This window comes from Salmo salar, chromosome ssa17, assembly GCF_905237065.1.
Source record: "Salmo salar chromosome ssa17, Ssal_v3.1, whole genome shotgun sequence".
Lineage (NCBI taxonomy): Eukaryota > Metazoa > Chordata > Actinopteri > Salmoniformes > Salmonidae > Salmo > Salmo salar.
The window spans coordinates 14,122,184-14,137,500 of NC_059458.1; the positions used below are offsets into that span (position 1 = coordinate 14,122,184).

The 15,317-nt window shown below is 43.1% G+C and overlaps 1 protein-coding gene across 7 annotated transcripts in view; it reads left to right on the forward strand.

Moving 5' to 3' along the window:
• Positions 1-1,599: 1,599 nt before the first annotated feature.
• LOC123728154 (bromodomain adjacent to zinc finger domain protein 2B) overlaps positions 1,600-15,317 on the forward strand; it is a 52,107-nt gene continuing 38,389 nt past the window's right edge. The window contains exons 1-2 of one of the 7 annotated variants that reach the window (XM_045698862.1): positions 1,600-1,854; positions 14,787-14,830. The gene's annotated coding sequence lies outside the window, so the exon portion shown is untranslated. Of the gene's footprint in view, positions 1,855-1,905; positions 2,352-14,619; positions 14,639-14,786; positions 14,831-15,317 lie in introns of those variants that run through there. The other 6 variants (XM_045698866.1, XM_045698868.1, XM_045698863.1 and 3 more) reach the window with 6 other exon arrangements.

Consider the following 15,317-nt stretch of genomic DNA (forward strand, 5'->3'; position numbering starts at 1 on the left):
AGTTTAGGTGAAAAACAATCACATGTGGACGTTTTCGCATATGAAACTGCAAATGTGATTTTCACATGTGAATGTTTTCACATGTGAAAATGCAATTCCACATGTGGAAATGCAATTTCACATGTGAAAGTGAGATTTTCACATGGAGTTTTTTTTACGTGTGATCCTGCAAATTAGATCTTTAAACGTGATTGAATTTCACATTTAAACTCGCAATTCCACATGTGGAAGTACATTTTCACGTGAATGTTTTTCACATAGAACTACACAGCAAATTTTCACATGTGCACGTTTTTAACATGTGAAACCGCAAAAAAAAAAATTCTATGCGAATGTCACCTGAAACTGCAATTCACCTGTGAGGTGAAAACATGTCATTCTCCTCAAATGTGAAAAGGTGGTGTTAACATGTGAAGTCTACATTTTATACATGTGAAAATTTGGTTTCACATGTGAAATTTAAGCTCAACATGTGAAAACAGCAAAACAAATTAAGGGTGGGGCCAGGGGCATGTAAACAGAGCAGAGCAGTTGTACCCATTCCATTTTTAACCACTCCTCCCCTTGTTGTTTTCCAGTTCAATGAAATAATCTGGCTGCCTGCACCCCGTCTGACTGATTTAAACCTTGTCTGGGTCACAGGGCCCATGCTCAGCCTGTTGCTTATTATGTGTTCAGAGACAGAGGTATAGAGCGTACAATTAGGCACACAGATGGCTGTTGTGTCTTTGCCATGCAATGGTATTGATCTTCTCCTTAGGAAAAGATCTGTGTATTTCTCCCCTGGATTTTCTGTTTTGCAAGTGCGTTCTGTTTGAAAACCAAAAGGCAACATTTGCACAAGTACCTCCCACTTATTCTAGCTGTAAATCATTGGAAGTGACATAAAGGGGATACTTTGATCACATTTAGGATTATCTTTTGAGGGTTCATCTGTCACTATAAACCTAAACAGATTATGAAAACACACATAACGATTTGGGCAGCAGTACCACTGTTTATCCTGTCCCAAGATTAGGAAAGACACAATGTGAGAGTTAATATTAAATATTAACTACATTTGAGCATCACATGTCACAAATGATGACCAAACACATTTTGAGCATTCATTCTAATTCCACACATGCATGCGTTTTAAAACAGCAATGCACAGTTCAGAAAAATATGTTTTATTATTGCATTTCCATAGACAACATGTTTATGTCCCTGATACTTGGAATCACATTAATGTGACTAGTTGATCTCTAGCCTATGGAACATGCACTGAAAGTAAATATTCTAATTTGAGAAGTTTCAGTCATTCCATACATGATTTGCATTATGCAGGTCATCTATTAATAATATCAATGATGATGAATAATCAATTACAAAACTTTAAAAAAAAATAATTAACAAACAAAACAAGCCAATAAGATTCCTCATCCTTGAATCAATTCAATAGAGATGCTTTTGTTTGTTCTTGTTTTTTTCCCCCTGTCACATTAGCATATGGTGTAGCCCTAATCATAGTTCAACTGTCTAAACGTAGTGTACTATTGTTTTCCTAATTAAAACAAACATTGATCTCTGTTAATGTCAAATACAAGTTTTCTTTTGTGGCAGCATGTAAGCTGACGTCACATTGGTTCCTTGAAGTGGAGCTGAATAAACCTTGAGAAGAGTCTCCTTCAATCTGCTGTTAGTAACTAACACACACACTCACTCACACCGAGACTCAATTACTGCCCAATTCCTTTCTTTATCATCTGTTACCGGCCTCTTTCAAAACGAAATCGAAAAGAGACTAGAAGGCTACACGAAGTATTACTTGAAACAAAATCCCGTTGGAAATAAGTATTAGTATCGAAACTAAAGGTAAGTGTCCTCTTATTTCAAGGTGGGGGTAAAGAAGACGGTCTGTTATATCATAGAACAAGCGATGTAGCTGGCTTGATTTGTTTCGCGAGGCGAGCTGTAGTTTCTTTGCTTACTGCGTGTGTCCCTCAATCGTCAACTGCAGATTGATAGAAACTTATCAAATAGATACAATGTTATTCTAAGCAATCGGCATGTGCGCCTTTAGTGCATGGTAAAACAATAGGCTACATCAAAGTAGTTTTCTGGATGAAACGGGAGTGTTTTTGTCGTTGCTCAGATCAAGCTAGTTGTGACCTGATAGTCGGGATCGTCTTTGTGTCCTCTCTCGTGCGCTTTAATTGAACTGTTTTATTTTTATTTTTTTTAAATAAAAACGGTTTTATTTTAGTTGAGGAAAACTTTTTTGGAAGATGTTTCTACCCGCTGTTGTACATAAGTTGGCTAGTATTTTTTGTGTGTGCACATTTAAAGGAACGATGTGGGAGTCAATGAAGGTAGGGAGCACAAGCTACCTTTGGTCTATTTAGCTGTCCGTTTACAGACGGGGCAAAATCCGAGCCAGCTAATAGCTCTTCAAGGCGAAAATAAAATAATTAGTAAGCATAAACATAAATACTTCATTTAACTATACAACAGATTGTGTTATGGTTCGCCAGGTAAAATTAGATATCTTATTAGTAAAAATCAGTTTGATGTTTTTTTTTTTTGTCGAGTTTCGGGCTCTTTTTACAACTGGCTGAAGCTATCTTTTGTCGCTTCCTCAAAACAAGAAGCAGCTGCTGCCTGGCCGAGTTGTTGAAATGTATCCCTTTGTGTATATTACAATATCCTCCATTTTTCTTGCCCTTCCAAACAACAAGCTTTTCGCCATCTTGGTTGATTTAAATTCCCCAAGCACCCCACGCGTGAAGGGAACGTGTCCATGTTTTTACACAGAGAAAGTTTAAACTAGAGTCGGGAAAGAAATGTACACGATGACGTCATGTGAAGTTTAAGGAAAATGTAGCCAACGTTAGCCTGTGGTTGGAAAGGCTTGAGTTGTAACAATTTGGTGTTAACGTTTGAAGAAGAGTGGGGTTAAGCTACAATGTTACAGTGACATTATACAGTGTTGCAAAAAAAATAATCGGATACGTGTTTTTGAAATCTCAAAATACACAAACGGTGTGTTTTAATACGGTAGTGACAGGTGGAGATGGCATGCAAACTGCCTTTTTTAACCTCGATTTTTTTTCTCTCTCACTGGACTTGGTTAGGTATTTTCTACATGCACTTTTTCTAGTTTATCAATGACACTTTGATAAAGGTGTTATTTGTCACACCACTTTTATTCAATAACATGAATAGCACACATTATGTGTTTTAAACGTTCAACCGCTGGAATTAGGCAATAGGCTAATCATAATCGATTAGAATAAACATGATATATCATCATACTTTTTGTTATTGCATTTTTTTTTAAATATTGTTGAATGGACTAATAGCCAAGTAGTCTAATACGTTTAGACATTGATCAACAGCTATGGATGTTTATACAAATGACAACTTTTCCCCTTTCCCCTCTTTTCTCGTTTGCTTACTCCCCTTTGCAATGTGGGAGTCGTTGACACTTGTTTACAAATAAAAGGCAAAGATAATGTGCCTTGGCTTATCTACCGGTAATAACACAAAGTTCACCTTAGGTGACTATAGGTCTGGGCCTAATTGTCATGCCATAAGTGGTATGCACTATTGAACAATATGTTGCCTAGTCTTTATCCACCGTCTCGTCATTGTAAAAGCTCATTTCTGAGAAGATGGCAGAGGTGTGACAGAGACAGTAGGTAGTGATGACAGTAGGCTGAATTTGAGTTTTTTTATTACCATGTTATAACATGCCATGGGTTCATTTGTGTGTTTTGTTGATGTTATAGTGGAGGAAAGATTCCAAACGTAGGTTACCCAAAGTAACAAACCATTTAGTTTATCATCAAAGACTCTCCTGTCACACTAGAGATTATACTCTCATCATCAGTTGTTCTGGTGAGCATCCATCCACCACATCCCTGTGGGATAGTCTTTAAAATGGATCTCAGTTGTCGTCTCACAAGCAGTTGTTGTAAAAAAAAACAAAAAAACAACAACAATGATGCTTTGTGATAGGAAATCTAATCATTTCACCTCCCACCCTCTTTGTTTCGATATTTACTGCAAGCTAAAGTGCACAGGAGCAGATGTTTAGCCAAACATCCTTGCTGAGGGAGGCGCAATGCCTTTTTCCTTCTGGGAATGGCTCCTCTCCTCTCCCTGTGCTGATGCATGGACATGACAGCTGCTTGATTTCATGGAGCTGCTAAGAAGCCATTAGTGGTATCAGTGAATTGAAACGGAACAGTCTCTCCCATTTTTCCACCGCTATTACAAACGTCTATTGTTAGCTTCTTTTGTGTGTGTGTGTGTGTGTGTGTGTGTGTGTGTGTGTGTGTGTGTGTGTGTGTGTGTGTGTGTGTGTGTGTGTGTGTGTGTGTGTGTGCTGCAGCTGAACACACACACAGCAGAACAGGGCAGAGGAGCACTAATATACTTGTGTTGCTGTGTGTTTCCCCATAATGTGAGTGAGAGAGAACAAATCTGTCAGGGCTTGTTTGTGATGTTGGTTTGAAATGGAAGCAAACTGTGCTACCTCAAGCATACTCAAATCAGGGATGTCTCCATGCCTGGCCAAGAGAAGCAAAACAATGTAACTGTAGTCCCCCACCTCTCTCTCTCTCTCTCTCTCTCTCTCTCTCTCTCTCTCTCCCCCCTCTCTGTCTCTCTCTCTCTCTCTTTCTCTCTTTCTTTCTCTCTCTCTCTCTCTCTCTCTCTCTCTCTCTCTCCCCCTCTCTGTCTCTCTCTCTCTCTCTCTCTCTCTCTCTCTCTCTCTCTCTCTCTCTCTCTCTCTCTCTCTCTCTCTCTCTCTCTCTCTCTCTCTCTCTCTCTCCCCCCTTGCCTTCTTTCTCTCTCTCTCCCCCTTGCCTTCTTTCTCTCTCTCTCTCCCCCACCTCGCCTCCCCGCTCTCTCTCTTCCCCCCCACAGAATGTTGTTTTCTTTGCCAGGAGATAAAAAGGACTTCCGCTTGACTTGAACATTCAGGAATTAAAGATAGGCATGTTTAAGCCCTATTTGCATGTCTACCCAACGTTGCACCAAATGGTTGCTATTGACTAAGCTGATTAGGAGAAATTAGGTTTAGGAGCCCCTGTGTCTGGGGGTGCTGAAACGGACAAAACTTGGACAGCTTTTCTACAGACAATCCCATATGCACACAAGTCTATTCTGTCTAATCCTGTACTATTGAAATTAGGGCTAATAATGTTAGAGGAACGTGCCTGCTTTGGTGTCCACCATTTTTTTGTCTTTTTGAAAGGAGGTGAGGATGGTTATCCAGTCAACAATCAAACAGTTTGTCGCTATCAACGCTACCACTCTTTGAATTGATCTTAAACGCAATGCCCCCATGGCTCTCTCTGATTGCAGTGTGCACTGAATTTGATTAGCGTGCTATATTCCTATACTGCACCTCCTTGTGCTAGTTTCAATGTTTCCCTTCATTGTTTGTGAGACACTGTAATGAAGCATTTATTACTGTAACCCTAGAAACGAAGGCCTACATTGTTTGTTTCTGGCATTGGTTTCCATGTTTATGTTGTTTTGTATGGCCTACACAGAGATTGATTAGCTTCTGTAAACAGATCTTAGATCTGGGGATAAGGGAACGAACAGTTGGGTACAGTCTGTGAACTGCATTGTATTGGCTGTGAGTTGTTCACACTCATTTGAAGTTTTCATCTCGAAAGAAGAAGTAAGTCTGTTTTGTGTTATGTGAAATGAATCAACCAGAGCCTAATTACCTAAAGCTGGATTGTCACTGAGTCCTCCATCCCTGTGTTTACTTCAAGCTCTCTCACACACGACTTCTCCGAAGTCAAGTACTAACTAGACAGAGGCTTTTATAAAGATGCGTGGTGAAATTGATGGCCCTGTAGCGATGCAGGAATTGGCTTAAAATGCGAAATGTTTAATTAGGCTAACGCTGATTATTATTGTTGGCTATTGAACCTTTGTTACTGTGCATGGTAACTGTCATGTCTGAAAATGTTACTTGCAGCATGTGTAGTCTATACTCATTAGCACAACTGTTGACCGAGGCCTATAAGTTAGCGGCAGCAGTTGTAGGGCAGGTTTGTTAGTGCTCCTATGACCTACTTCACCTTCACTTTGCTATTCTAGTCACGCTGTACATTAAGTTGAGATATAGTATTGACGTAACGTTTTTACATAGCCTAGCCTACGTTATAGCCCACACATCCACTTTACAAACATGGTGGTAGTATGCAAGATGAATGTCGGCAGTATGCAAGAACATACCATGGGCATCTACGGTGGCCTGGTTCAGTTTGTGACATGAACCGAAAGTAACTGTGTCAAGGGGACCATTACTGGTACAAGCAGATGTCAGTTTTACAGCAGTCTGGCTTGTTTAACACGCACAAATAATCCGTGTGTTATTGGTGCTTTCATAGACTCCACAGATAGTAGCATAAATGCCTTTTGTACAACCAGGTCACGCCAAGTTCACTTTGTTTCTGAAATACCGAAGGCCATGTTTGGGAGAAAGGGAGGCGATTAGCTGCTTAGGTCTTTTTGTTTTCCGTCCCCTGGGCTTCTTCCTATTTATCATTCAATGTGAGAATTTCCTTGATGAAACTCAAGGTTATTTTTTCCATGGTCTGTCTGTCAGGATGCTTGTTGTTCCACTGGCAAGGTGAAGAGGTTGATTTCTCCCTCAAGTAACGCCTCATTTTCAAAGTCCTTGAGCTCTGCAGAAAGTCTATAAAGCCTGTCTGTCGATTCATTCTTCCTTCTTTGTACTGTATCATAAATCCAGCCCGTTTTCTCAAAACAGTCACAAAGGGAAAACCAGGATTATTGACTTGATTTGTGAGGGTGTTTGAGGCAGAGACAAAAACCTGTCTTTAATTTCAGCTGTAGGCTATTGCTTACAGTAGCCAAGTATTAGGCCTTACAGTTTCCTGCCTTCTGTCCCGAATGAGCACACTTCAATCTAAGATGCAAACTGATGTAGGAACTGACGTAGGAACTGAGCCAAGTATAGGCTACAGAAGACTATCCTTTTCCCCCAAAACAACATGGTTTCATTCATAGCCTAGTAGTAGCTTAGCTAGGCCTACTGCTTAACGCCAGCCGCTCTGTCTTGTCTGTAGCCATGCTAAACGTGTATGGCATGATACCCTATGACAAAAGAGTCGGATAAACCACAGCTCTGCTTAACACGAGTCCTTCAGAGTGGGTCCAAGGTTGATGCTTTCGAATGACATCATCTGAAGGAGGGTATATCCTAAGCTATGCGTAAGGAGCAATCCACTATTAGTGGTCTTCACCAGCGAGCCGTCCATTTCTTTTTGCCCTACGGGAGATTGTCATATTGCCTGTGTGTGCCGGGGCTGGAATGCTTCAGTGATTGAGTCCCTGCCTACTGTGATAATGGGGACGCTGTTGGAAATACCAATCGTAGTATAGCCTAGCCTAAGCCTGTTTGGTTGGCTTATCACCCTTTTACATTCTCTACTAAAATAGTTTGCAGCCTGCATGCTCTATTCACGTATCTGCAGTATCTCTCACATGCTGGGAATTCTGAAGTGTTGTTGGCATTGCGGATAGAAATATCTTTGGATGTGGGAATGGGAATTGTGTAAGGTTTTGTATTGTTGTGGTGCCGGGAACGGTCAATGTTGTTCATCATACTAGGACAGCTGGTTGCAGGATTGAGGAGCATGGAGTAGCCCCTGGGTGGCTGTTAAAAGGAAACACGCACACACAGGCACACACACACACACTCTGAGGTTGCGCTTCAACAATCAACCTTTTATTTATTGATCGTCCAGCATTTAAAATCTGGTCACTGCTGCCACTAAGGCTTTTCATTTTAGCTGTGCTGGCAGACTGCTGCAACCTAGCCAGAATTTTAAATATTACATTTTAACTGAGCGCCATAAGAACTGACAAGGATGTAGAGGGATGGGGGAAAAAAAGGAATCTGTTCAGCAATGAAATAGCCTAATTTGTGTTGGTCAGCAGTAACCATACAGTGGAAGGTCTTCTTTGTAAACAGTCCTGCTTGCATTTGGATGAGTAGGGCAGGAGTAAAGAGATCTTAGGCCTAGGCTACAGCCATGCAGCAGACAGATGCATGTGTCAGTTGTATTGTACTAGAGCTGATTCACAGATAATAGGACTAAACTTCAGGGGCGTACTTAGTGATTTGGAGGCCCCAGGCGGGGGCCAGTCTTCACACGTTCATCCAAATTATTCCAGCGTCCGAACAGTGCACTGTGACCCCGCCACCTTTCCTTCGATTCACAAGTGGATGAAACTATTTCACTGGAGAAAGCATCCGAGCGAGTGAAACGGCGCCCCTCTGTCTTACTATATGTAACCCATGTATCAGATGCAGTCTGGCCAAAAAGAGTATGACATGCCATACTCTTTTTGGCCAGACAGCATCAGATACATGGGCTATACGTACATGTCCTCTGCCTTGACGATGATGGCAGTATTATCAGCAGCACCTGTCTTTTTACTAAAGATATACATATTGTATCCCCCTAGAGCCCTCAAACTCAACACTGGACCCCGTTGCCAGTTCCACTGCTTTTTTTTCATTGTACCCCTCTAATCAGGGACTGATTTAGCCCTGGGACACCAGGTGTGTGAAATGATTGTCTGGTAGAACAGAAAACCAGCAGGCTCCAGATCTAGTAGGGTAAGAGTTCAATACCCAGGGCGCGGGCCTGGTTTCTTACTACGCTAACATATGGAATTGTTTTAAGATGGTCATACCATTTGATTTGGAATTCTAGGACCCCTGTAGGTATCACAAAATCTATACCAAAATGATTTGATGAAACATTGAATTTGGCCTTACATCTAGTAGTCCATAGAAACACGTTGAATAACAGATTCATACATAACAAAACAGAATCAAAAGGAAGCATGTTTTGAAGTGTCTGTCCTATATACGAGAGATAAAAGGAAGCTCAGGACAGGATTTTGAAAATGTGTTTTTTACTGTGGAATTACCTGTATACCTTTGACGTGGAAATGCCCTATTCACTTCCATTACAAGTCCCGTGACACTTCTGGGGGTCGTAGCGCAAAACAGAGAACACCATCGTGTTCGTGAGAGTCTTTCTATATTAGTGTGTAGCCCAAAACGTTCGAATGCCTCAGATGTTTTCATGAGAATACAGATTTTTGGGATGTTTCATTGTCTGACCAACACCGCTGTAGCTCTGCCACCTTCCACCGCGGATGCGGAAGGCAGACATTGGCGAATGCGGTGGATTGGGACAGAGCCCATGCAAAAAAACAGATATCTCTAGCTTAAAGAGACACAGCGTGAGGGGTGCCTCAAGCGGGGAAATTTGTAAAAATAAAAAAAAATGTTTATTTTTTATTATACCCAGCTCATGAGGCCCCTTAATGATGATGATGATGATGATGATGTGAAGCCTGAAGCAATTGCCTCTTCTGCCTAATGGCAAGTCCGCCAGTGCTAAACTTTCTATATTGACTTTTACTCATCTAGTAAAATGTAGCCTACAATATAGATTAGGCCTTTGCATGTCATGGTGATTTCAGCTTGACTCAACCTACCTTGTAACAGAGCTGCTGCCTAAACATTCTCCTGATTGGATGAGTCATTACTTTGACCCGAAGCTAACTGGCTGTTTTTAGAACTGGAGGACAGAACAGGAACTTCGCCTCGGGAAGAGGGGGATTCAAGTAATCCACACTAGCGTGACTAGTACAGATGCACCGTGGAGTTATTCCGAGAATGGACGGATTCTATCTGTTCATTTGATGTTCTACAATCTGTTCTCCATCAGGATTCGTCCGTCTTTTCCCATACGCGTGTGCTGTGCAATAACTAAAAGACACTTAGCCTACAAGCAGGAAAAAGCAGGGAACCACATGTAACAAGTCATTCATTAAAGGCCTGTGAGAAGGAAATGGAAAGTTGAAAATGTGCCACCATTTTCTCTCAGACCTCATTCCCTTCCACAGATAGCCTAGACACATGCTGTGGTGATCTCTCCTCTAGCCTCCATTTGGCGGGAGTTGAAACAGAGAAACAGAGAAATCGTCGCTCCTCTCCTCCGTCTGCCCCAGAGTGGCTGTTGTTATTCCTGGCCGCCATGAAAGGCTAGCTGCCTGCCTTGTGGCATTGTCCCTTTCTCTAAACGATGAAACTGAGAGACAGCTGTAACGCGAGACGCCTCTACCCAAGCAGGCGCTCGGAGAGAGGACGGGGAGACGCCTTTATCTCAGGCTGGGGGGCACTGACCTCTACTAGCTCACAGGGCTGCATGGGAGCAGTGTCTGGAGTTAGTATCCACCCTCTACTAACTGAAACTCTTAGACTACATAATAACATCAATGGATTGGGTTGCAGGGTAGTCGGCCTTGTGGGCCTTGGTAGGATTGGTGTTTTGTGGTTGTTGTGTTGTGGTTTGAACTAGTGTGTGCCTGTGTGTGCGGGTATACTTGTGCGGGTGTGCTTGTGTTTGCCTGTGTGTGTGTGTGTGTGTGTATCTTATGTTTGTTCAAAGATGGAAACATCCACACATCCCCCTGGCCTGCAGGCTAAATCCTCTGTGAGAGCTCCCGCGTGTAATCCAAATATTTAGAGCTAATTTAAGCATGGACCAGAAGCGGAAACAACATCTCTCGTGTGTGTGTGTGTGTGTGTGTGTGTGTGTGTGTGTGTGTGTGTGTGTGTGTGTGTGTGTGTGTGTGTGTGTGTAATCTCAACACTGGGGGGAAATGAAAGCACTCAATCACTCACCTGTCAGAGCTCTTCACTCCCTCCAAACATACACGCATGCACACACGCGCGCGCGCACACACACACGCACACATATACATGTATACACACGCACACACACATCTCCCTCAGAGTTTGACAGGATTGGGCTTTTATTGACTCACTGATTGAGACAGGCGATTCATTTAATGGAAACTTTAGCCACCGAAACACAGTAATGCAGGAATCAAGACAGATGGACATCTCCCATCTTTCCCCCTGTGCTTTATAGTAGGTTGAATGTTAGCTTGTAGATGAACTTTGGTGATTATCTTGTATTTTAAACTATCTCTTGTAGTATGGAGTTCCATGTTGAGGCTGAGCTAGACTAATAGGGGGAGTACAGAGAGAGGATTATTGCAGGGTATGAATGGTTGGTCGTTTGTTGGTCGACCCAGAGCCGGCCAGGCGGGAGAGAGAGAGGGCGGTGGGTGGGAAAGGCGTGACAGCTGCGTTGGCGGCTGCTGTGAGTGACCTTCACGCGTCGTCTTGGTAGATTGTCAAGGCTGTTGGGATGACACTGAGCCATGGAGCTCTGCTCTGCTCTGTCGGAGCGGCTGCGTCCTCTCATCCACTCACTCAGACAGACAGTGGTGCGCTCCGGATACAAGTTGCCCATAGGCACTTCTTTCTCTGAATCGTAACTGTAACCAATAAGGAGGGGTGCCAAGCTCACCTCAGATCAGTGTACTACTCTAGAGGCTACTTCATCCTACTTCATCCTACTTCTCATGGTTCATTTGTGTAGCCAAGTATCAATTGTATAGCCTGTATGAATGAAGTCCCACGGTAGTGAACGTTACATCAACGTGTCTTAAAGGCTCAGTGCAGTCAGCGTTTTGATTTCCCTGGGTTTTATATATATTTCTACACGATGCGGTTGGAATAATACTGTGAAATTGTAAAATGTATGATAATGCTATTTAAAAATACATTTCAGCCTGTTTTGGTGGGATGGAGTTTTGGCCTTCCATGGTGACATCACCATATGGTAAATGAGTTAATAGACCAATAAGAAAGAGAGTTCCAAACCTCTCTGAGCTCCCCAGTGGCGCAGTGGTCTAAGACACTGCATCTCAATGCAGGAGGTGTCACTACAGTCCCTGGTTCGGATCCTGGCTTTATCACATCCGGCTGTGATTGGGAGTCCCTAAGGGCGGCGCACAATTGGCCCAGCGTTGCCAGGGTAAGCCGCCATTGTAAATAAGAATTTGTTATTAACTGACTTGCCTAGTTAAATAAAGATAAAAAACATGTATTTTTCTTCAGTTTTCCGCTCCCCACTCAGACCACTCCCAGAGAGTTCTAGCAAAATTCTTGCATGAGAAAATGCTCTTTGCTAAGAACCTATTTTAAATTTATTTTTACCATTTTCATTTAAAACAATCACAGTAAGTTATTTAATTGTTACCCAGAAATGATTTGATGTTGAGATAAAAACGATTGCATTGGACCGTTAAGCTGAGGCCAGAGGCAGGTCCGTCCAATTAGCCGGTGAATGATAGCCCCATAGGCTAAGTGGAGGGAGACGGAGAGAGGCTCCCCTCAGATTCATCATGATGCTACTGTAGGAATTGGCTCCTAGCCACATTGGGAGTAGCAGTAACAGGGCTGAATCATAAATGGCACACACATACAGTACCATCATGCTCACGCTCACCCATACGCTCACACATACGCCCATGAGCTAATGCGTACACACACACACACACACACACACACACACACACACACACACACACACACACACACTGTTTGTGTTACATAATGACAGTCCCTCGAGGGTGTGCTCTCTCTTAAATCCCACAAATGGATTGTGTTTATGTTCGTTGCTTTTCAGCCAGTTCTTGTGCTTTACATTGTGTGGGATAACCCACTCCCCAGGAATGGGACTTGCTCCATCAGGTCTAGGAAGAAGGGATTTCATGGAATAGAACACACAGAGAGGCTCTTCTGAATAAGCCGAGAGAGAGGATCTGAATTGCACTTAGGCAAACATTTCTGTGCACAGATTCTTCTCCCTCCCCTCTCCCTCGTCTCTCCACAGAACAGACACTCACGTCTCGCCACAAATTCCATTTTGTCAGCTTTCAGCTCCAGATCATGTAACGATAAAAGATACTGCCCCACAGTTAAACATTGCCAGTAAATCACACGCAAAAGAAAGCTGGGAGAAGCAGTATTTTTAAGCAGAAAGAGAGAAGGGGGGAGAGAGAGAGAGGGGCTCTTTGTGTTCTGTGTACTGACTTTATGCGATGAAGAGATGAATCACTGCTATTTAGGGATCGGTTTCCTGCAACTGATTGTGTGACGACTCAGTGGTGGGTAGATTGTCAAGACTTGCCTGTTTTGTTCCGGAGGTTTCAGAAAAATGTCTGCGGCCAGTTCACAGTCAGTGCCCTCCGCTTTCATCCCTCCCTCCCTCCCTGGCCTGCGACATCACAGATGAGCCGGGAGCAAAAGGAGACAAACACCTTTTTAGCGTGTCTGTCATCGAATGGCACTTTATGAAGGCATTGCTAAGGTTTCTCGTCACTGAAGTTAAGTCTACATTACTAGATTTATCGTGACGGTTCCCTCCGCCAAAGGCACTATTCAATTCCAAGCCTCCTGGGCCACGTCACAGCTGTTGCCCTGGAGGCCTGGAGTTGAAAAGCCTTGTTCTATGTGGACCTGTTGTTTTGTGCCTGCAGGCTTACAGAATGTTTAGGCCTAGTCAGATGCTGCTTGCTATCATTGTATTGCTTATGACTGTGTTTGAGTAGAGCTTACGTAAGGCTCTAAAGTGTTCTAGACCCATTGTCTTAGCAAATAGCTAGCATAGCCGTAGTCAGGTTGGTGTGTATTTCAAATACCAGGGCAGGCGAAAAACGGGTGAAGTATATAGCTTCAAATCTCACCACTCTCATTACAGCACTCTTTGGCTGGGGGAATCATTTCAGCGTCGCGCCCTCTCCGAGGGAACATCCTTTAATCATGGCTCTAATAGGCCTTTATGAAGACGCACAGATGAATTCCCTCACTCGGCCCGGCGTGGTGTGTTATCACCACAGAGATGTTTAATCAAGGTGACGTGTGTGTGTGTGTGTGTGTGTGTGTGTGTGTGTGTGAGATCAGACGACCAGATCAGGCCTGTGGATGACGACGAGGAGTCATTATCGCTAAATCACGTCGTTATTATAGACGGACACCGTCACTCCAGTTAATACCGTTTACTTCCTGTGGAGATTTCAGCCGTAATGGTGCGCGCGTGCGTGTGTGTGTGTGTGTGTGTTTCTGTGCCCGTGTCTGTCTGTGTGCTATAGAGTTTTGCCCAGTGTCAGGGTGAATGTGTGTACCAGAGTGACCATGACACCACTAGCGGTGCTGCAGTGAGAGAGACAGTGCCACGGCCGTGACACACAGGCAAGACGGTCACCATGTCCTTTCATACACACAGGCTGAGAAAGCTCCCTCTCTGCCTCTCCCCTCCTCTGTGCTCCAGGAAGACAGATAGATCTGAGACAGTGTAGCGCTGAGGGGCGTGAGAACACTGGGAAGGGCTGGTTCTCCCTCTTAGCAAGAACTGTCTTGTGTTTTTAGGTAAAATTATCCTCCTCCCTCGCAACAAAAGCCCTAATGTCTGGCTTTCATTCTAACAGGTTGAGCAGGAAAAATTGATGAGTGTGTGTTGTGTGGCGTGTTTGTGTTCGCAGGCCTGCGGTGCCTGCGACAGAGAGAGAGTGTGTGTGTGTGTGTTAGATCTGCTCTGCTTATGCTCTGGGCCAGCTCCTAGCTGCGTCTCAAAACGCCATGTCCTTTTGTTTTGTTTGATCTGCCAGTTGACCACAGCAGCGCACAGAGCTTTGATATCGACGTATGTTGGAAACGAATGAGGTATTCACCCATCAGGGCCCAAACTGGTCGTCGTTAGCGTTTAGATTGTATTTTCCATGGAGAACAGATGAAATGAACGGTGTCATACAGAAGAGATATCAACGTATAAATGGATTAACGTGGCTCTTGTCCTCTTTCTCTCTCTCAGGTGTTAGAGCAGTGATGTCACAGAGCTGAAGACATTTCCTGTCAGTGAGTACTGACTCTTTTCGCTGTTACCTTTCTGTCATCTCTGAACGACTGTTAACAACATAGCTTTTTGTTGTTGTTGGGCCCTGTCTGACATTCCCTAATACTTATAGTTGTTATGAGAGGAGCTTTTCAATTGTTTTTTTTTTGCTCAACTTGTCATCAACAAAATTTGTTTTGGCGTAGAGGAGAGTTCTTCGATTCCAGGCTTAATTAGATTTCATTCTTTCGAACACAAGAGGATTTTCTCCCCCAATTAAATTTAACAAGGGCTCCTTGAAAAAGCAGTTGTTCTGATTACATTACAAATTCAGAGTTTCATTCAGTGAATCGTGCAATTAATTACATTTCTCTCCATTTTGATCAGAACATTTTTGTGGGCGAGGGAAACATGTGAATTAACCATCATCAGTGTTTGTGATCTGTTGCAGTAACATTATGATCTAAACAGTTATTACAGTATCTGTTGATGTAGTCTAACATTGAATTT